The 23,611-nt window shown below is 42.3% G+C and overlaps 1 protein-coding gene across 3 annotated transcripts in view; it reads left to right on the top strand.

The window, feature by feature from the left end:
* The window catches only part of ATG10 (autophagy related 10), a 198,275-nt gene that overhangs the window by 111,956 nt on the left and 62,708 nt on the right, over positions 1–23,611 (top strand). The gene's annotated exons all lie outside the window — the stretch shown is intronic.

Below are 23,611 nucleotides of genomic sequence, written 5' to 3'. Positions count from 1 at the left end.
TCTAGTGATCAGTTGTAGTCATCTTTTCCAGTGATGGGAAATTCCTTTAGCCTCACAGAGGAATTCCTAGGCTAGATATAATTTAGGGCTCATTCTTACGCGCGTAAATCTGTCACGCTCGTGTGAATGTGGCCTTACTTGAATGGGGCTGTGGTCTGGTTGCTTTAGGGATAGGTGGTGGTCCCAGCAGTCAGATGTAGTGATCATGAGGCATGTACATCTTTGACAGGTTCTCTTTAAATGTTTTTTCCCACTATGTATGATCTCCTGCCAAATCTGACATCCGGTGTAGAGATATGCTAGTGCACGCTGGGTAGTCCAGTTGCCAAGGCAACCGACAACGCCTTGAGAGTATTGTGCATGGGTCCTTTCCAAATTAATAGGACCCATGCAGAAAACTCTAACACACTTTAAAGTTGTTTTTTTTCCATTTTTTTAAAATTGTGTGCAAATGGTTTACCTGCAGTAAGATTAGTCGCTTACTAATATACTGTCTGTAGCTGAATTACCTCTGTAAGCCAGTCTCACATGCAGTTACATGACCATGCACCTGGTGTTTATCTCCTGCTTGTGTGATGTTCTATACATTAAACACGTGGTTATCTCCCCTCTTCCCCTCCCTGTAGTACACATAATGGGCAGCAGAGGAATAGGAGCAAAAGAGCTATGTCTCAGTTGCAGACAGTGAGTAATTACAGCATTACCTTAAACCTTGTGATAGAGGCAGAGACGTAACTAGCAGGGGCAGGGGGGCAGTGGCCCTGGGCCTACTGAGATGGTGGGGCAGAGGGGTGGGCTGTGACGGTCCCCCAGCGGTGGCATATCTATGTAGTGGTGGCATATGTATCTATGTCCTCTAGACATAGATACAGTTGAATCCAAAGCTGATGGCTCCCTGCTCCAGCATTCACAGTGTAACGCCGACCGTGAGCGACTCAGCAGAGACAGGCGCGATGCAGTGATGTCAAGGCGCCTGTCTGCACTGAGCCACACAGAGCACATACCTGAAGGAGCAGAGGGATTTCCTCCACTTGTTGTGGAAACGGGGTTGCGTGAGTATTTATTTTATTATTTTTATTAGGCACTGTGGGGGCATTTTGATGGCTGTAGGTGCATTATACTGGCAGTGTGGGCATTATACTGTGTGGGGCAGCTATAAGGGCATTATACTGTGTGGGGGCAGCTATGGGGGCATTATACTGTGTGGGAGTAGCTATGGGGCATTATACGGTGTAGGGGCACTATGGGGCATTATACTGTGTGAGAGCAGCTATGGGGCATTATACTTTGTGGGGAGGCACTATAGGGGCATTATACTGTGTGTGGGGTAGCTATGGGGGCATTATACTGTGTGAGGAGACACTATAGGGGCATTATACTGTGTGTCGGGCAGTTGTGGGGGCATTATACTGTGTGTCGGCATTATACTGTGTGTGGGGAGGCACTATAGTGATATTCTACTCTTTGTGGGCTAGCTATGGGGGCATTATACTGTGTGTGGTGCAGCTATGCGGGCATTATACTGTGTGGAGGCACTGTAGGGACATTATACTGTGGGGGCATTATACTGTGTGGTGCAGCTATGCGGGCATTATACTGTGTGGAGGCACTGTAGGGACATTATACTGTGGGGGCATTATACTGTGTGGTGCAGCTATGCGGGCATTATACTGTGTGGAGGCACTGTAGGGACATTATACTGTGGGGGCATTATACTGTGTGAGGAGACACTATAGGGGCATTATACTGTGTGTCGGGCAGTTGTGGGGGCATTATACTGTGTGTCGGCATTATACTGTGTGTGGGGAGGCACTATAGTGATATTCTACTCTTTGTGGGCTAGCTATGGGGGCATTATACTGTGTGTGGTGCAGCTATGCGGGCATTATACTGTGTGGAGGCACTGTAGGGACATTATACTGTGGGGGCACAATAGGGGCATTATACTGTATGTGTTGTGGCACTATAGGGTCATTATACTGTGTGGGGGCACTATAGGGGCAATATAGTGTGTGTGTGTGTGTGTGTGGCTGCTATGGGGGCATTATACTGTGTGTGGGGGCATTATACTGTGTGGAGGCACTATAAGGACATTATACTGTGTGGGGGCACTATAGGGGCATTATACTGTGTGTGGTGAGGCACTATAGGGGCATTATACTGTGTGTTGGCCACTAACCCCTTAGTGACCACTAATACGCCTTTTTACGTCGGTCACTAATGGGCTTTAGGCTAGGCTGACGCCTTTTCACGTCAGCCTAGTCTAAGTCCTGCACGGGTCTCCCGTGCAGGCAGGAGCCGGGGCTCTGCTGTCTGATGACAGCTGAGCTCCTGCTCCAACGCCCGCGATCGAAGTTTACTTCGATCGCGGCCGTTTAACCCGTTAAATGCCGCCGTCAATAGCGACCGCGGCATTTAACTTTGTTTACAGAGGGAGTGCGCTCCCTCTGTCACCCATCGGCGGCCCGCGAATGCAATCGCGGGTCTCCGATGGGGTGTCATGGCAGCCGGGGGCTTGATAAAAGCCCCCAGGTCTGCCCTGGACATATTCCTGTTAGGACGCGCCGGAGGCACGTCCTAACAGATTGCCTGTCAGATTTACACTGACAGGCAATAATGCTCTGGTATACGAAGTATACCAGAGCATTATAGCAGCGATCGGAATATCGCACAGTAAAGTCCCCTAGTGGGACTAATAAAATCAGTCATCAAAGTGAAATAAATATTATTAATAAAAAGTACAGTAAAAAAATAAATAAAACCATTTTTTTCCATAAAAAGTGGTTTTATTTAGTAAAAGTGTAAAAAAATAAAAAAAGTACACATATGTGGTATCGCCGCGACCGTAATGACTCCATTAATAAAGTTAATATGTAATTTAAACCGCAAAGTGAACACCGTAAAAAAAAAAACGCAAAAAACCATGGCGAAATTGCAATTTTTTTCCATTGCCCCCCAAAAAAGTCATAATAAAAATGAATCAATAAGTCCCATGCACCCCAAAACAGAACCATTCAAAACTACGTCTTGTCCCGCAGAAAACAAGCCCAAAAAATCACTACATTGATGGAAAAATAAAAAAATTACGGCTCTTGGAAAGCGACGATGCAAAAGCAAATAATTTTAGTTCAAAAGTGTTTTTATTGTGCAAAAGTCGTAAAACATAAAAAAAACCTCTACATATGTGGTATCGCCGTAATCGTACCGACCCATAGAATAAAGGTAACATGTTATTTACGTCGCATAGTGAACGGCGTCAATTTAAAAACGCATAGAACAATGGCGGAATTTCAGGTTTTTTTTATAATCCCCCCCCAAAAAGGTTAATAAAAGTTAATATAAAAATTATATGTACCCAAAAATGGTGCCATTAAAAAGCACAACTAATCCCGCAAAAAACAAGTCCTCATACAGCTATGTAGACGAAAAAATAAGAACGTTATAGCTCTTTGAATGCGACTATAGAAAAACTAATAAAATAGCTTGGTCATTAAGGCCTAAAATGGGCTGGTCACTAAGGGGCTAAGGGGGCAAAATATTGGGTGGGGAGGTACTATAGGGGCATTATACTGTGTGGGGAGGCTCTATACCGTGACTGGAAGTTACATAAGAAGCGTGGAAGTTACGGAAACAGCATAGCTTGCTATGCTACGCTGTTTCAGTAACACCCATTCACTTCTATGGAAGTTTACAGAAACAGAGTTGCACAGAAAACGACACTGTTTACCTAAGCCTGACCCAGCCACATGCGCCTCTGGAGTTGTAAACATGCGTTAGAGGACCACTGGATGGGGGCCCACTCAGATGTGTTTGCCCCCGTGCTAAACACCTAGCTACGTCTCTGAATAGATGGACATGCTGGCAGCTGTAAATAGAGGCAATGTCTGTTAGAGGAGAAAGAAATCATGGGAACTAGAGTTCCTTACATGGTAATCAGCTATGGTGACATCATCTGATGACCATTCAGACACACATGAGAACTCTTCCGTATTTTTCATAATCTTGGAAAACCCCTTTAACATTTATATCATGTTGGTAGGTAATATATGTTATATCGATGGGGGTCTGACTGCTGGGTCTCCAACAGACTCTAGAATGGTTGTTCCTCCTTCTGTGGACAGTCATAGTGGGAAGGAGTTGTATGGAGCGAAGGCCTCATGCAAGCAGCCCTCTCCATACAAGTCTATGGGATATACAGAAAAGACCAAGGCATAGATTCTCCCACTCTAGAACTTGGTAAGGGGTCCCAGCAGTGTACATTCTGCCGTTAAAAGTTTAGGGATTTGCATGCCAAGTGTGCAGCCGAAGCTTATTATCAGGTTGCTCTTTTAAATGTCATTCTGTTAATAAGTATACATTTGAGAATTGCTGGATATATAAGTGTAGGTACAGCAAAGGTTTAGGTTGTAGGCTCAGATAGTCAGGGATCACTCCTGCTGAATATATTTTCTGTTCTAGAAATGAATTTGTATTATGCTAGTACCTCTGTATTGCATGACATTGTACAGCACCATTGGAGATTATATTGATAGTCGCATCAAAATATAATTCAGAATACATATTCCACTGTGGAAATATCACATTAGTTCAATAGTTTTTCCTTGGTTTATTTTCTGTTTCAAAAATTCTTGACATAAACAATCAATCAATCAATTGCTTCCATTTTCCCCACTTTCATTTAGCTTTCAGCAGTTTCCTTTCTACTTACATTTATCATAATTTTTTATCTGGCATATGCTAAGGCAGATCTGTGGACATGTGGGAGTGGACCATATGCCTAAGCTGGAATTGAGATGTACATTCCTATCAATTACAATTCTGTGAAACTGAAAAATACATAGAATAACTAATTTGCCATCTCTAAGGGCCAGGTCACACAGAGATTTTTGACGCGGAAACTGCGTCGGAAAACGCGCCAAATAATGGCCGAAAATGCCTCCTATTTATTCCAATGGGAGGCAGAGGCAGTTTTTTCCCGCGAGCGGAAAAGTCGCCTCGCGGTAAAAAGAAGCGACATGCCCTATCTTTGGGCGTTTACATCTCTGATCTCCCATTGACATCAATGGGAGGCAGAGAAAGCGTATTTCGCAGCGTTTTTTTGCCCGTGTTGCTCAATGGCCGTGGTCGAAAAAAGCCACGAAATACGCCGCAAAAAACGCGGCAAACGGCATGCAGGCAGATCAAAATCTGCCCCAAAATTCCAGATGGAAAAATGCTTAATTCTTATAAATAAAATCCTAAATACTGTTAATTAGCAAAAGACACTCGTTTTGTTTAAGGCGGAAGCATTGTGTTAACTTAAATTTGCCGTGTTGTGTTACTCTGTGAAAAACTCGTCTTAGAATGAAGAATGCACGCAAGAGGACCGGTTTGCTCGAGGAAGCACCGCTCGAAACCTGCATAGGACCAGCATCAGATCTTCTTCCTGTTCCGGCGGACTAGCAGCAGCCGAGGAGAGAAGAATTTGGAAACACGGACGGAGGTTGCAGCATCAGCAACAGATTGTGGAACAGTTGTGGAGAGAAATCTTTCTTCGGCTGTTTTACAATCAGCTGCTGATGCTGCAGCCACCGTTGGTGCCTTCAAAAATCCTCTCTCCTCGGCTGTTCCACAATTAGCTGCTGAACAGGTACCAGCACCTATTTCTAGAATGCTGGCCCTGGCATCCAGGCTTAGTCTTATTGAAGAGGTGGCCAGTATTACGAAACGGCTGAGCTTGCTGGCCTACGCTTTTTCTGTAACTCCAATAGAAGTGAATGGGAGCTACGGTAACAGTGTAGCACAGTGAGTCCCGCCTCGATGCAGTGGGCAGAGGCCTTCTCACCGGACGGTGTCGGGGGAACGCCATACTTAAAATAGGTGCGAGTCCCAGAGTATTTGATATGCCATAAATGTCAAAGATGGGAATACTCCTTCAAGCAATGAAGCTTTGTTATAACGGAGTGTTCAGTGACACAAGTGGTACGATTATGTACTGATAAAAACAACCCATGTAATTGTTGCTAACAAAAATCTTAAAGGAATCACTCCAAATATAGTCTTTTTCACGTCATCAAAGTCTTAATGTTTGTGGTCCAGCCACTAGGACTCTCAGATCCTGGGTACCAACTTCTGCTGACCATTCATGCAAAGTGCCTTACACATGAGGTCGCTCTCCATTGAAATGAATGAGAGTCACACAAAGTCAAAGCACACATTATTCTTTTTAATGAGGATTAACTGCTTAGTTGCAGCCTTTTTTCGTAGATGGTTCGCAGTTCTTTGACTCTAAGTGAAGTCATAAAAGTGATTTTTCCCTGAATCCTTTATGTAGGCATTTTGGATATTTTATGTAATGAAATTTCTTTACGACCCACTTTAGACATTTGAGGCATGTACACAATGTGGGACATTCAGCAGGGGACTGAGTGAAGATGTTCCTGCATGATTCACGTCTGTTTCTGTTGAAGTCTATGTTAGTTGTGTAAACAGGAGAGCAAGCTTGCAGAATGTAACAGCGGACACCATTTCTGCGGAAAGGTGGGATTTCTAGAGCTATGATCCACACCTACAGTATCAGACATTTATGGCATATCCTGTGGATATGCCATACATGTCCAATGCAAGTAAACATTTACGGCATATTAATTTGGGGGTTTCTGGTTTCCAGTTTCCGGAGGAGAGTTGGCCACACGTGAGCAGTCACTCTCCATTGACTTGAATGAGAAATACATTAACAGCTGACTCAGTATGCTCAACTATTTCTGTATCTCCACAGAGTTCAATTAGAATGATTGCAAAAGGGGACACTCTCTGCGGGGAGCGGAGGACGTTGCATCGATCAGACTTTTATGACATATCAAATAGATATGCCATAAACGTTTATTGTGGGACCCCCCCCCCCCCCCCCCGATAAAGTGGAACATAGCATATCTTCTGAATGCAAGAAGCTACTTCTTACAGATGACGTGCAGCTGGATGTTGCTGCTGCCTGAGTTTTATGCAGTACACAGTCACATTATTTTGCTCTTAAAAATATCCAGCACACAATGTCAAGGAGTCTGTGCCATTGTTCTGTGTTACATGAGTCATATCACTTGGTTAGAATTGTACATGGCAACAGATTTAAATTGAATTGGTTCGACATGTCTATTGGAGTTTTCCAGAAAGTCATGTAAATGCATTTTTTTTTGTTTACTATGAGACTTATTGTTTTCAACCAAATACAATCCAAATATTCAGCATGTTTTATATCACTAGGCTAAAATAAATAGTTATTCTGTGTTATTACCTGAGTTTTGTTGTACATCTGGGTGTAAGTGGATAATGCACTGTAAAGCTCTGTTCACACTGGTGTCATGGTTTATATTCTTACAGAACCGATGACGAATCTGTTAAGGTTAATTTTCTAATGGATCTTGAGTGAGTTCATTGACTTATAATCGGTCAGTCAGGTTTCTTGGGTTTATTTGTTAGTGGATAGAATTGTGCAGTGTGCTATTCTATTCTGGCTGTCAAAGAATTATGGAAACATTATGAAAGAAAACTAACAGACATATTAACAGATCTTAAAGCTGTGAACCTGTGGTTAAAATTATATTAGCAAATCTTAATATAAGGGTATGTTCACACGTAGTCAACAAAAACGTCTGAAAATCCAGAGCTGTTTTCAAGGGAAAACAGACCCTGCTTTTCAGACGTTTTTTTACCAACTCGCATTTTTCGCGGCGTTTTTCGCGCCGTTTTCGCTGCGTTTTTTACGTCCGTTTTTGGAGCTGTTTTCATTGGAGTCTATGAGAAAACAGCTCCAAAAACGTCCAAAGAAGTGTCCTGCACTTCTTTTGACGAGGCTGTATTTTTACGCGTCGTCGTTTGACAGCTGTCAAACGACGACGCGTAAATAACAGGTCATCTGCACAGTACGTCGGCAAACCCATTCAAATGAATGGGCAGATGTTTGCCGACGTATTGTAGCCCTATTTTCAGACGTAAAACAAGGCAATATACGCCTCGTATACGTCTGAAATTTGGCCGTGTGAACATACCCTAACTTTGTAATTTAAAAATAGGTGGACCTGCTGCTCATCAGTAAACCCTGAATGTTTTACAACATATATTATGTTTTATCCCCAAATTTGGCACGTAGGTTTTAGACCTATTATAGCTGTCTAGGACCCACCATTCGACATATTCACAAAAGCAAATATGGCGCCACTGGGTTCAACATCTAGGACCTTCCTCCATATCACATCAGAAGCTTAGCCAATAGAAGCTCGCAGCTCCTTCATTCTTAGCCTCACTCACATACACACAGTTTTAGACCAGGTTTCCATAACAACCCAGCCATTTTTGTTTTACAATGGGTTTCCATAACAACCCAGCAATTTTTCTTTACTCAATGTGTTACTCACCATGAATGGATTTACCTTACACTGGATTTGAGCATTCTCATGAATTAAAAACCTTTCATACCAGTCATGCTTTCAAAAATGAACTTTGCACTTGGACGAAAGACTCCTCTGGAAAAGCGTGTGGCTGCTCGAGATGCTGAAACCTCTCAGCAGACCCAAGCCCATCTTCAGGCTGACAAGATGCGTCAAAGCTATCAGCAAGCTGCTGAACCCACCCAGCAGACTGAGGCACGACTGCAGTCTCAGCGAGACAGACGAGCAGCAGAGACTCCCCAGCAGACCCAAGCCTGTCTCCAGGCTGACAAGATGCATCATAGCCAACAGCAAACTACTGAAACTCCCCAGCAGACTGAGGCACAACTGCAGTCTCAGCGAGACAGACAAGCAGCAGAGACTCCCCAGCAAACCTAAGCCCATCTCCAGTCTGACCAGATGCGATATGCTAATTGTTGAGCTACTAGCTGTGCTGATATGCGTAATGCTGTTTTCCATTGCAATTCAAAATCCCAATATGGTCAAGCTGCGTTGCTTCTGATTGGCCGAATGGAGAAACAATGCAAACACTGTAGTGCACTTAAAGAGGCTCTGTCACCAGATTTTGCAGCCCCTATCTGCTATTGCAGCAGATAGGCGCTGCAATGTAGATTACAGTAACGTTTTTATTTTTAAAAAACGAGCATTTTTGGTCAAGTTATGACCATTTTTGTAGTTATGCAAATGAGGCTTGCAAAAGTCCAAGTGGGTGTGTTTAAAAGTAAAAGTCCAAGTGGGCGTGTATTAGGTGCGTACATCGGGGCGTTTTTAATACTTTTACTAGCTGGGCGCTCTGAATAGAAGTATCATCCACTTCTCTTCAGAACGCCCAGCTTCTGGCAGTGCAGACACAGCGTGTTCTCGAGAGATCACGCTGTGACGTCACTCACAGGTCCGGCATCGTGTCAGACGAGCGAGGACACCGGCACCAGAGGCTTCAGTTGATTCTGCAGCAGCATCAGCGTTTGCAGGTAAGTCGATGTAGCTACTTACCTGCAAACGCTGATGCTGCTGCAGAATCAACTGTAGCCTCTGGTGCCGGTGTCCTCGCTCGTCTGACACGATGCAGGACCTGTAAGTGACGTCACAGCGTGATCTCTCGAGAACACGGCTGTGTCTGCACTGCCAGAAGCTGGGCGTTCTGAAGAGAAGTGGATGATACTTCTCTTCAGAGCGCCCAGCTAGTAAAAGTATTAAAAACGCCCCGATGTACGCACATAATACACGCCCACTTGGACTTTTACTTTTAAACACACCCACTTGGACTTTTGCAAGCCTCATTTGCATAACTACAAAAATGGTCATAACTTGGCCAAAAATGCTCGTTTTTTAAAAATAAAAACGTTACTGTAATCTACATTGCAGCGCCTATCTTCTGCAATAGCAGATAGGGGTTGCAAAATCTGGTGACAGAGCCTCTTTAAATACGAAGGTGAACGACCAGGAATGTGCAGCTCTCGCGGAAAGGTCAGAATACCCGTTTTACCTGTTCCACCAGAAGAGCTCACAACTCTGCTCGATGATTCCTCCACACACTCTGCCAAGTTTCTGAAACATATCCGGGTCTACAACAATTCCTTCCAGATGACGTCATTTAGATGTGGAAAACATGTGCTGGAGTCAGGATACATTCCAACGTTTAAGATCCAGGGGCAAGTCTACCCCACTATCGGATCTCTTTTGCCACCGCTTAACGAAGACAATCTGGAAGCATTTCCTTTGTATCTTCAAGTTTTATTCATGGGTAACAGCAAAGCAGAAGTAGATGCCATTTACAGAAACAATCCTCTCACTAGACCGCACATTGTTTGCATGTTGCAAAACATGTTGCATCGGCAAAATCCATACGTACGATTGTTCAAGGCTGCCATTGAAAGAATGCCGTTGCCTGCATACAAATTGGTCATTCGAGCTGACAAAGCACCGCGAGGCCAACATCCTGGAACATTCAATGCACCAATCATCAATGACGTTGCCATGATCATGGTTAGGGACAATTCTGATCAGTGGGACATTGTCCTGCACAAGAGAGACAATGTGCTGCAAAGGGTAAACTAATTTCACATGTCTTATGATGCCCTGCAGGATCCATTGGTTTTCTGGAATGGCCAGGATGGCTATCCCTTTTACATTCCTCAGATAATAAATGGGGTACCATCACAAGATAAGACGGTATCGTGCATGGACTTCTATGACTGCATGATGATGATTCGCAGCAGTGATCCTGGCATAACAAATTGGCTACTGGCCTTTGGTTACTTGACTCACCAGGTGTTAATCGACGTTTATGCCAAGGTTGAATCCAAAAGACTGTCTAGAAGCCTAGACAGAGGGCCCGCTGTGGATATAGTGTTTTGGGACTTTGCAAAGGCATTTGACACTGTCCCTCATAGACGTCTAATGGGTAAATTAAGGACTGTAGGTTTAGAAAGTATAGTTTGTAATTGGATTTAAAATTAGCTCAAGGACCGTATCCAGAGAGTTGTGAAAATGATTCCTACTCTGAATGGTCCCCGGTTATAAGTGGTGTACCACAGGGTTCAGTGCTGGGACCACTATTATTCAACTTATTTATTAATGATATAGAGGATGGGATTAATAGCACTATTTCTATTTTTGCAGATGACACCAAGCTATGTAGTATTGTTCAATCTATGGAAGATGTTTGTAAATTGCAAGCGGATTTGGACACACTTAGGCCTCATGCACACGACCGTAAAAACTCCCGTTATTACGGGTCGTAATCACGACCCGTAATAACGGGCTCATAGACTTCTATTGGCGACGGGTGCCTTCCCGTTTTCTCACGGGAAGGTGCCCGTTCCGTTAAAAAAGATAGAACATGTCCTATTTCTGGCCGTAATAACGGCACGGACAGTCCATAGAAGTCTATGGAGCTCTCGTAATAACGGGTGGCTACATGTGTGCACCCGTCATTACGGCAGCGTTGCTAAGCGACGTCAGTAAATAGTCACTGTCCAGGGAGCTGAAAGAGTTAACTGATCGGCAGTAACTCTTTCAGCACCCTGGACAGTGACTACCGATCAGTATAAACCTGTAAAAAATAAAAATAAAAGACGTTCATACTTACCGGCAACTTCCTGCTTCCTCCAGTCCGGTCTCCCGCCCGTTGCCTTGGTGACGCGTCCCTCTCGACATCCGGCCCGACGTCCTGGATGACGTTTCAGGCCATGTGATCGCTGCAGCCAATCACAGGTCAATCACAGGCTGCAGCGGTCACATGGACTGCCGCGTCATCCAGGGATGTCGGGCTGGATGTGAAGAGAGGGACGCGTCACCAAGACAACGGCCGGGTAAGTATGAATTTCTTTAACTTTTATTACAGAAAAGGCTGTCCCTTCTCTCTATCCTGCACTGATAGAGAGAAGGGGCTGCCGATTAGTGCAGTGCTATTTTGCCGCCAAAAACGTGCTCGTAAATACGGGTGGAATACGTGTGACACCGGACCCATACTTACGAGCACGGGTTCGTAAATACTGGTGCAAAACGGGTGGAATACGTGTGACACCGGACCCGTATTTACGCCAGTATTTACGGGTGGGAAAAAATACGGTCGTGTGCATGAGGCCTAACTGTTTGGGCATCCACTTGGCAAATGAGGTTTAATGTAGATAAATGTAAAGTTATGCATCTGGGCACCAACAAGCTGAATGCATCATATGTCTTAGAGGAAGCTACACTAGGAGAGTCACTTGTTGAGAAGGATCTAGGTGTACTTGTTTATCATAAACTAAATAACAGCATGCAATGTCAGTCAGCTGCTTCTAAGGCCAGAAATATATTGTCGTGTCTTAAAAGAGGCATGAACTCGCGGGACAGGGATATAATATTACCACTTTACAAAGCATTAGTGCGGCCTCATCTAGAATATGGAGTTCAGTTCTGACTCCAGTTCATAGAAAGGATGCCTTGGAGATGGAAAAAATATAAAAAAGAGCAACGAAGCTAATCAGGGGCATGGAGAATCTAAGTTATGAGGAAAGATGAAAAGAATTAAACCTATTTAGCCTTGAAAGGAGACAACTAAGGGGGGACATGATTAACTTCTATAAATATATAAATGGCCCATACAAGATATATAGTAAAAACCTGTTCCATGTAAAACCCCCTCAAAAGACACGGGGCACTCCCTCCGTCTGGAGAAATAAAAGGTTTAATCTACGACAAGCCTTCTTTACTGTGAGAACTGTGAATCTATGGAATAGACTACCGCAGGAGCTGGTCACAGCAGGGACAGTAGATGGCTTAAAAAAAGGCTTAGATAATCTCCTAGAACAAAAAAATATCAGCTCCTATGTCAATGTGTAGAAATTTTGTTTCATCCCTTCCCTTTTCCCATCCCTTTTTTCAACCGTACTAACTATGTAACTATTGCAACACATCAGGCACAACTGCATGCAATGAAATACATCGACCTGCTGGATGCAATTTGTGCTGACAGGAGACCTGACATTGTTCGTCAACAGGTCATCCTGCCTTCTTCCTTTATCGGTAGCTTGAGGCACATGCATGAATATGCCCAGGATTGCATGACATATGTCTGTAAATATGGTTAGCCAGACCTCTTCATTACTTTCACGTGTAATCCAGATTGGTCGGAAATTAGGATCATGAAATTCCCCAGCCAGGGCAACATTGTGCGACATGACTTAGTTGAATGAGTCTTTAAGCTAAAAGTGACCATGCTAATAGACTTTCTCACCAAGTATTGTGTTTTTGGAGTACCCCAGCGTTAGTGTTACACGAATCGAAAAAGTTGGTACTGCCACACTCGCATATTTTATTGAGGCTCAAGGAAAAGATTCGGCCAAAGAAAGTTGATTCAATCATTAGTGCTGAAATACCCAACAAAGTAGTGGATCCTGCACTTTTTCAGACGATCACCAAGCAAATGATTCATGGCACTTGTGGACCAGGTTACCCGAATCTATGCTGCATGGAACAGGGCAAATGCCAAAAGAGATACCCAAGGAAGCTGTTGGCTGAAATGCAGACCAATGATGATGGCTACCCATTGTACCGGTGTAGAAAGCCTGGCGAAGGTGGTTTCTCATTCGTTAAAAGGGTCAAAGTGCTCACCGTCAAAAATGGTCTGCAGGTTATGTGCATGGCCGATGTTGAAATTAAGGACAGATTCGTTGTCCCATTTTCGCCACTTCTGTGTAAGGTACTTAATGCCCACCTCAATGTGGAGTCCTGCAATTCAGTCTTGGCGATCAAGTACATCTGCAAATATATTTACAAGGGTTCCGATCAGTCAATTTTTGCAATTAGAAGCGATGAAACTGTTGCAGATGAAGTTCAACAGTATCAACATGGCCGCTACGTAAGTAGCAATGAAGCTGTCTGACGAATTCTCGGATTCCACATTCACAAGCGACATCCGATGGTTCAGCATCTCTCTGTTCACTTGGAAAATGGCCAGAGAGTGTATTTTACTACTGACAATGAAGCACAAAGAGCTCAGAGTCCACCTAGAGCAATACTGATGGAATTTTTTGAACTGTGTAAGAAAGACAAGGACGCTGCTCTATGTCGAAGTTTCGACTTACTACACGTAAACTACTGTAAAGACATTGCAATCTCGCAAACAAAGGCACACAAATTCCAGGCCAGGATGCTATTACTACTAAGGCGCTCGGCAGAGTCTACACTGTTCATCCTAACTTTGAAGAGGGCTTTTATCTTCGTATGCTGCTTAATGTTGTTTGAGGTCCAACATCCTTTGAAGCTCTCATGACGATCAACGGTACTCTTCGTTGCTCATACAAAAAAGCGTTCTTGAAACTTGGCTTGTTCGAGAATGACCAACAATCGCTTGATTGCCTTCAGGAGGCAGTGATAAGCAGATCGTCTGTCAAAATCAGTGAGCTTTTTACAATCATTCTCACATGCTGCCACCCTTCCAAATCCCAGGTGCTCTGGGAACGATACAAACAACAAATGGCTGAATATGTCCTGCACCTTGCCCAGCAGCAAGCAAATGATAACATGCTGCAGTTGACTCCTCAAATGGAGAATCAGGCACAGATTTTTTTGGAAGACAAATTCCTGCAAATGAGCGGTTTACGTTTGTCAGAGTTTGATTTGCAATCACCACAATGATATGGTCATCAACAAGTGAGCCATGAGTTTATCAGAGAAACGACCTTAAGATTTCAACCAATTGAGACAATATGTTGCTGCAACTGAGCTGAAGCTTGACAATGTGCCAGAACAAAAGAAAGTTTATGAAACACTTCTTCAAGATATTCAAAGCAAAACCGGAGGCATCTACTTTCTGGATGCTCCTGGTGGAACAGGAAAAAACTTTTCTGATTAATTAAGTGCCGGTGAAATTGCAACTGCTTCATCTGGCATAGCTGTGACTCTACTGAATGGTGGCAGAACTGCCCACTCTACTTTCAAGTTGCTACTTGATCTGACAAGAGGGGAAGCACCTGTTTGCAATTTGAATGCAGAATAAGCCATGGGGCAATGTTCTCAGATGGTGCAAATTTATTGTCTGCGATGAATGTACCATGGCACACAGACATGGCTTAGAAGCGGTCAACAAAACACTTCAAGACTGCAGACAAGATCGGAGACCAATGGGAGGAGTATTGCTCTTACTTGCTGGAGACTTTAGGCAGGCATTGCCAATTGTGCAAAGAGGCACCGTAGCTGATGAGCTGAATGCTTGCCTGAAAGCTTTACCACTGTGTCGTTTTGTTAAGATGCTTACACACAGTACAAACATGCGTGCACCGACTTCTGGCAATGATACTGCACGGCAATTTTCACAGATGCTGCTACAGCTTAGAAGCGGCCAAGTCTATAATGCCAGTGGAAATATGTATTTTCCTGCGTAATTCTGCAAAGTTGCTCAGATATTTGCTTGAGGGAGGGACATTTACTATTCCTGGCTTTGCGAACAAGCAATTTCGGCTCCTTGGAACTATGCAGTGAATGCGATCAATGCTCAAATATTGAGAGCGATACCAGGACAAATTTTTACATACACTTCTCTTGACACCACTATCAATATTGAGTATAGTGTAGAATAACCTGTTGAGTTTTTTAATTTCTTGGAACCGACCGGAATGGTGCCACATTGCTTAGAACTGAAAGTTGGTGCGCTGATAATACTGTTGAGAAATTTATATGCACCGCGACTTTGTGATTGAAGCTACAATACTGACTGGCTATTCTCACAGTAAAGATGACTTTATTCCTCGGATCCCTCTAATCCATGGTGACAAGCATTCACCATTGCATTTTAAGAGACTACAGTTTCCTGCCCGAGTTTCTTTTGCGATGACAATTAGCAGGGGACAAGGCCAGACCCTAAAAATTGCTGGTGTCAACTTGGAACAACCATGCTTCTCTCACGGACAACTGTATGTTGCCTCCTCTGGAGTTGGGTCAGGCAGAAACCTTTCTATACTTGCGCCGGAGAACAAGACAGCAAATGTAGTCAGTCCAGGAGTGCTGTCTTAGATTGCAAAGAAATTTGAATGTGCCTTTTCATTACTAATGTTACACATTTATCGAAATTGTTAAACTGTTTAATAATTTAATGTTTTATGTATAATTAAATAAACTTTTAGGATAAAAAATGTAGTATTTTGTAGTAAAGGGTTTACTTTATTAGATAAGTTGGCTTCATATCAGTAGCAAACAAAGTTTTTAATCACACACACAAACAACAAACAAAATAGACCCGTGCAAAGCCGTCTAATTCTGCTAGTAATATATATATATATATATATATATATATATATATATGTTTGCATCATATCTGCATGGGAGCTATTTTGTAAATAATACTAGGTATATGCAAAGCTATTTACTCAAACTTCTCTGTATTCCTGGTGGACAAGTCATGTACCTATCTGTTCTTTTTATATGGATAGAATGGGACATTCTCTGTTATGTCATACTTCTGATTAAAACATAGGTAATGTGGTTTGCTAGGTTACAACTAAAAAATTAAATTTCCAATATATACAGTTGGGATCGAAATTTGACATACATTTATACTAAAGACATTCAAACTTAATTTTTCTTAGCTCCACACTTTTTATGTAAGTGAACATTTATTTTTCACATGTTAATCGGGGCATCTATTCTGTTCACATCAGAGATGATTTCCAAACAAGCCGATTTATTTATGCTTTAATTTACTACATGGGATTTTCAGTGAGTTCAAAATAATAAATACACCAAGTTGATTGTGTCTATAAACAGTCTAAAATATTCCAGAAAGTGATATGACTTTTAGAAGCTCCTGATTGGCCAATTGCTACAGTTAGGAGTTAATGAGTGCACCTGCGTATTTAAGTGCCTACGTTTAAATCCAGTGGCTTTTTGTCCTTGATACAATGGGAAAATCCAAGCAACTCAGAAAAAATTGTGGATATATTTTTAAACAACTGAAGGTACCACGAGCATCTGTACAAACTATTGTTTGCAAATTTAAAATATCTGGCACCACACAGACACTGCTTCGTTCAGGAAGGTAGTACAAATTAACTCCCAAGCTGAACAGACTTTGGTCCGAATGGTTTAACGTAACCCCAATACAACACAAAATTATGAAGGGGCTGGAGGTATCAGGTACCAAAGTATCTATATCCCTCATTAGGAGAGCCCTACATCATTACTCCCTCAAATTGATAGTTTTTTACCGCTCAGACGGTTGTAGATGTAAAGTCTGAAGTGTCCATCAAGGGTTTGACCTTCCCCCAGCTAGCATGCAGAAAAAACTATCGAAATTTCCACTGGTGTGTATATCTCGCTGGTACTTGTTGTTCCACACAGAAATTAAACTGCAGAAATGCAACTGCTTGCGGTGTATATCCTCGTACTTGATGTTCTAAATCTCCAACAAGGGAGAAAAAGGAGACAGTGCACTACCTTTTGGAAACTGCAAATTCCACGAGTTTATTCCATACTTACAAAAACAGATATAGATAAAAGCATAAGATAGGCTCTTGTAACACGCCAAATAATGCAACCCGACCCTTGGTTTCGCCCTTCTGGCTTCCTCTGGAGCATATAGGCGTGTGCCATACATGTGTTTAAATAGCTGTCAGTCTTCTTAACATACAACAGTTTTAAATTGCTTATATACACTACCGTTCAAAAGTTTGGGGTCACCCAGACAATTTTGTGTTTTCCATGAAAACTCACACTTATATTTATCAAATGAGTTGCAAAATGACTATAAAATATAGTCAAGACATTGACAAGGTTAGAAATAATGATTTTTATTTGAAATAATAATTTTCTCCTTCAAACTTTGCTTTCGTCAAAGAATGCTCCATTTGCAGCGATTACAGCATTGCAGACCTTTGGCATTCTAGCTGTTAATTTGCTGAGGTAATCGGGAGAAATTTCACCCCATGCTTCCAGAAGGCCCTCCCACAAGTTGGATTGGCTTGATGGGCACTTCTTGCGTACCATAAGGTCAAGCTGCTCCCACAACAGCTCTATGGGGTTGAGATCTGGTGACTGCACTGGCCACTCCATTACAGATAGAATACCAGCTGCCTGCTTCTTCCCTAAATAGTTCTTGCATAATTTGGAGTTGTGCTTTGGGTCATTGTCCTGTTGTAGGATGAAATTGGCTCCAATCAAGCGCTGTCCACAGGGTATGGCATGGCGTTGCAAAATGGAGTGATAGCCTTCCTTATTCAAAATCCCTTTTACCTTGTACAAATCTCCCACATTACCAGCAACAAAGCAACCCCAGACCATCACATTACCTCCACCATGCTTGACAGATGGCGTCAGGCACTCTTCCAGCATCTTTTCAGTTGTTCTGCGTCTCACAAATGTTCTTCTGTGTGATCCAAACACCTCAAACTTTGATTCGTCTGTCCATAACACTTTTTTCCAATCTTCCTCTGTCCAATGTCTGTGTGCTTTTTCCCATATTAATCTTTTCCTTTTATTAGCCAGTCTCAGATATGGCTTTTTCTTTGCCACTTTGCCCTGAAGGCCAGCATCCCAGAGTCGCCTATTCACTGTAGACGTTAACACTGGCGTTTTGCGGGTACTATTTAATGAAGCTGCCAGTTGAGGACCTGTGAGGCGTCTATTTCTCAAACTAGAGACTCTAATGTACTTGTCTTGTTGCTCAGTTGTGCAGCGGGGCCTCCCACTTCTCTTTCTACTCTGGTTAGAGCCTGTTTGTGCTGTCCTCTGAAGGGAGTAGTACACACCGTTGTAGGAAATCTTCAGTTTCTTGGAAATTTCTCGCATGGAATAGCCTTCATTTCTAAGAACAAGAATATACTGTCGAGTTTCACATGAAAGCTCTCTTTTTCTAGCCATTTTGAAAGTTTAATCGAACCCACAAATGTAATGCTCCAGATTCTCAACTAGCTCAAAGGAAGGTCAGTTTTATTGCTCCTCTAAACAGCAAAACTGTTTACAGCGGTGCTAACATAATTGCACAAGGGTTTTCAAGTGTTTTCTAATCATCCATTAGCCTTCTAACACAGTTAGCAAACACAATGTACCATTAGAACACTGGAGTGGTGGTTGCTGGAAATGGGCCTCTATACACCTATGTAGATATTACATTAAAAACCAGACGTTTGCAGCTAGAATAGTCATTTAGCACATTAACAATGTATAGAGTGTATTTCTGATTAATTTAATGTTATCTTCATTGAAAAAAACTGTGCTTTTCTTTCAAAAATACGGAAATTTCTAAGTGACCCTAAACTTTTGAACGGTAGTGTATATAAAACAGCCAATTTTAAAAACAACGATGATAAAATAACATGAAAAATAAAATCATTCACACAATAAGTGTAGTTATGAATAAATTGAATAAAAAACCTCATTATTTATTGTGAAACTGCGCTGCAGCATAATGAGATCTAATTGCATGACTCGTCTATGCTCATCTCCTTGATGAGATATTTCAGTGAGTAGAGAGCTGAGTTGCATAGTTGATCATTACTCCCTGAAAGGTTCCCATGCAAGTAAAAATCTGCCCCGTTAGAATGGCAGACTGAAGTTTGCAGGTGGTCACCAGGACAAATACCTATGGAGGAGATGAAATTTTTTTTAACTATTTAATCATAATGTGCTATGTATGGTGAAAATATTGTGTTTTTTTAATCAAAGAACACCAACACAACTTTGAAGCATGGGGTGGCAACATTATGCTGTAGGGGTGTTTTGTTGGAAAACGGACAGGTGCACTTCAGAAAATAGATGGCATCATGGGGAAGGTGGATCATACTGTAGCAACACATCAATGTATCAGCCAGAAAGTTGAAACTGTGTCATAACTGGGACTTCCAGCAGGACAATAATGCCTACACACTCCTACAAAGTAGTTACAAAATGGCTTAACCCCTTAACGACATGCCACGTCAATAGCGACCGCGGCAACTAAGCAGTTAGAAAGAGGGAGCTGCCCCCTCCGACAGCCCATCTCCCCCCGCATCTGATTGCGGGGTGCCTATTGTTGTCATGGCAGCCTGGGGGCTTAATCAAGACCACCGGGTTTGCCATCTTTGTGCTCCTATTAGCATAACTTATCGCCAAAAATAAGCCCTCGCATCGCTCAATCTACGAAAATTTAAAATAGTCATAACCTGAATTATTGCATTCAAGATTTGTGGAATGAAAAAATGTAGGCAACAAACCTGACTGATTTACATACTGTAAGTTCTATCAGGAGAAGTGGTTAGAAACTCTGATAAAGTATTATGAGATGCTTGTAGAAGAATGTGTTTGAGTCAAGTTAAATTATTATAAAGCAATTCCACCATTTACTAACAAATTTTATGTCAACTTTTAATCCATTGAGAAACTAATATACGGTAGTCAATAAAACCCAATATAAATTTAGAAAATATTTAATATGGTAATAAAGCACATACCCTTTTTTTACTTACTGAAAATTTAGTTTGAATGTCTTTAGCCAAAGTGTATGTAAACATTTGGCCTCAGCTGTATATAAAATACATGGTGCAAGCAGGACCAGAACTACTGTGTTGTTGCCTATAGGCATACAACTTTTAGGCGGGATTCACACGACCGGGTCCCGCCCGAGCCCGAGTATCGGCCGGTAAAATCGGCCATTTTGCCCGACCGGTTTGCATAAAGTTCTGCATCCGTTCCGGGCCGGGCAGATCTGGACAGTGACATCAGCGGCAACTCCTGAAGGGGAATCCCCATGTGTTCGGGGATTCCGCTTCAGGAGTTTCCCCTGATGTCACTGCCCAGATATGGACAGAGACATCAAGCGCTCTGTCCAGGAGCGGAATCCCCGAACACACGGGAATTCCGCTCCTTCAGGGAGCTAAAATGTAGCTAGCACATAGCGGAGCCGGGAGATACCTCCCTGCTCTGCTATAGTGGCGTCGCTACAGTAGTAGCAGCCGCAGCAGCAGCAGCAGCTGCTAGCGGCGCCATGGAAGGTGTCGCCGGGCCAGGGCGCTTTTAAAACAAGCAGGGAAAGGGAGCCAGCGCAGCGCTCCCATCACCTGCTGTACACCCCGGCCCTGCCACACAGTGTACAGCGCACAGCCATTCGTCCGAATGGCATCAACTCCTCCTCCTCACATGCACTCTGCGCTGTGAGGAGGAGGAGAGAGAGCGCAAGCCACGGAAAACCCGGCCATCACTCGGGACACATTCCGGTGATGGCCGTGTATTACCCGGCCCCATAGATTTCTATGGGAGCCGGGCGGCCGGGTCCCTGGCCGAAAATAGAGCATGTCCTATTTTTTGACGGCCGGTTTTTCCGGCCGTCAAAAAATCGGTCGTGTGAATAGCCCCATTAGGGGTCTATTATTCCTAATGCAGCCGGTGCCGGCCGATTTATGAACGGCCGGCACCCGGCCGGGAAAACCTGTCGTGTGAATGAGGCCTTAGAGTTCTTCCAGAAAATAATGCTACAAGTATACACAATGCATCCTAATCCAAAAAATAAAAACAAAAAACCTCCATATCTATTCTCCGTTTCTTTTTTCACAGTCGCAAATGTGCTGCCGGCTTCTATAGCATTTTCAAACATCTTGACTTATTCTTAAAGAAATATATTAAATGTCCCTACCAATCATCACTTCATTGTATGATTAAATTTACCCTAAACTGACCTCCTCCAATCTTATAAAATGGTCTTCTTTCAATTGCCATTTTCAAGTAGGAGAATAAATGTGTTTTGTTTTTCTTGGATACAATTTAAATCATCTTGATACCATTGTGAACTGATTTTAAGAGAGCTCTTGACTGCTAGAAAGAATAAAATTGTTAAGCGTGCGGGAGGTCATTGCTGCAGTGTGTGATCACGGCTGACTTTGGGCTTGTCTAGTGTGTGAGCATACTTGAGACGTAAACAGAGGCTTTACAGCCCATTTGCTGCTCAAAGAAACGCTAAGAAAATACTTGATGGTTTGCAGTATTAACATTTCATTTATATTGTCAGGATCAGACAAATTTATAGGCTGTAATCTTTACTTCAACTTACTAGTGTTGTCTTAACACAGTATTAAATAAAGCTGACCTTGTTCCTTGTTTGCACCATATACTCTTAATATGACACTATGAAATATAGAGTTATATATTATGCTACAAAACTTTCTAGGTTTTTTATTCTCTCTATATATAGTCCGATGCAGTCTTGGATGTTGACCATGGGTGAGTCTTATGGATATACTTTGCAACACTTCATCGTTCCGCTTGCCATGCAGACTCCACCTACGTAGCATATATTACATAGTGAGAGGATTTTTCTTGAATTCGTAGTACCCAGCGTTTGTGTATTTGTGGATGTTTCCTAAACTATTGCCCAGACTTTTTTGTAATTCTCGACTTTACTAATGGGAACATCATACATATGGACGGCCTGTAACATTGTTATGCATTTGTGTTGTAGAGGTGTAAATGGTTTTTTGTACTCTCCTGCCTTATAGTCATGACTTTAAGCGAGAAATCAGTAACCAAGTTTGAATGCGGAAAGGTGTCTTTGGTCATAGTATATATAGGTTGAGGGGGAAAGGGATTAACTGTTTTGGATTTTTTTGTGGGGGTTGTTTCTATTGAAAACTGCATTTGTTTTGCAGCAATGTATTTTTTTCACCCATGTGCCGTTTTAACTCCAAGCAAGGAGTAATTCTAAGACACTTAAGTATGTCCCCTTGCTTGGAGTTAAAAAGTTGTATGGGTGAAGAGAGAGATACTTTTATATTTTGGAAAGTAGAGTGCTGCCTTTGTGTTTATATACACACCTGTAAAGTGTGACGGGTAATCAAAATGACAAAAATTGTCCAACCACCTGAGCTAATACATCACCCACATTGTCCTATTCAAATGAATGGGATATGTCAACAAATAGATATTAGATAGATATTTATATCTCTAAAAACAGCATGATGTAAAAATATAACTTATTTGGCCAAGGTCCAGACATTTTATATCTGAATTGGCATCAGCACTGGTGGTAGAAGCTAATCCTTTCATGCCATAGGAAGGTAGACGAGTATAGTAAGAGAAACCTCTCATGACTAAATCATTTTTTTATTAGCTCTGCCTATGACGATGTACATTATACAGAGCAAAAGTTTTGTAAAAAAAAAAACGAAAGAAAAACTTTTTCCAGGTCCTTCTATAGACATTGAGTTAAGTTTATTGCCTATTTCTTGTGTCACCTGACAATAATATCTACTTCTCACCTGCAGAATGAAATGACTATACTAATAATGGTCTCGGAAGACAGTGTCCGCAGCAACTTCCACTTGACCATTATAGTTTACGCTTGATTCCTGGGTGCACATGGTGAAAGAGCAGCCGGTCCATGGGCCATCATGACATTATCGCTGTTTATGTACAGACCTGTGGTCCTGTGTACTATATAGAATGTTGGGGGTATATTAGTAGAATATATAATTATGATTGTAAATGCTTTTTAAATGAGAATAAAAGCATGCACATTCGTTTTCTCTATATTGTGGGTTTGAAACCACTACAAATTAGGAGTGCGGCATAATGTACAAGGGGAGCTATGTCAGAAAATGAGTGTAAATATGAATAGTGGTGATACCTGTAGCAACCAATGAGATTCTATCCAGTATTTTGAAAATGAAGTGTAAAATATGGGTTGGTTGCTATAGGAAACATTTAATTGTGTTTTAGTAACTATACTGGTCCTTAATGGA

Source organism: Rhinoderma darwinii, chromosome 1, assembly GCF_050947455.1.
Source record: "Rhinoderma darwinii isolate aRhiDar2 chromosome 1, aRhiDar2.hap1, whole genome shotgun sequence".
Lineage (NCBI taxonomy): Eukaryota > Metazoa > Chordata > Amphibia > Anura > Rhinodermatidae > Rhinoderma > Rhinoderma darwinii.
Note: the sequence above shows the minus strand (reverse complement) of the source record. Positions and strands in the feature narration are given on the sequence as shown.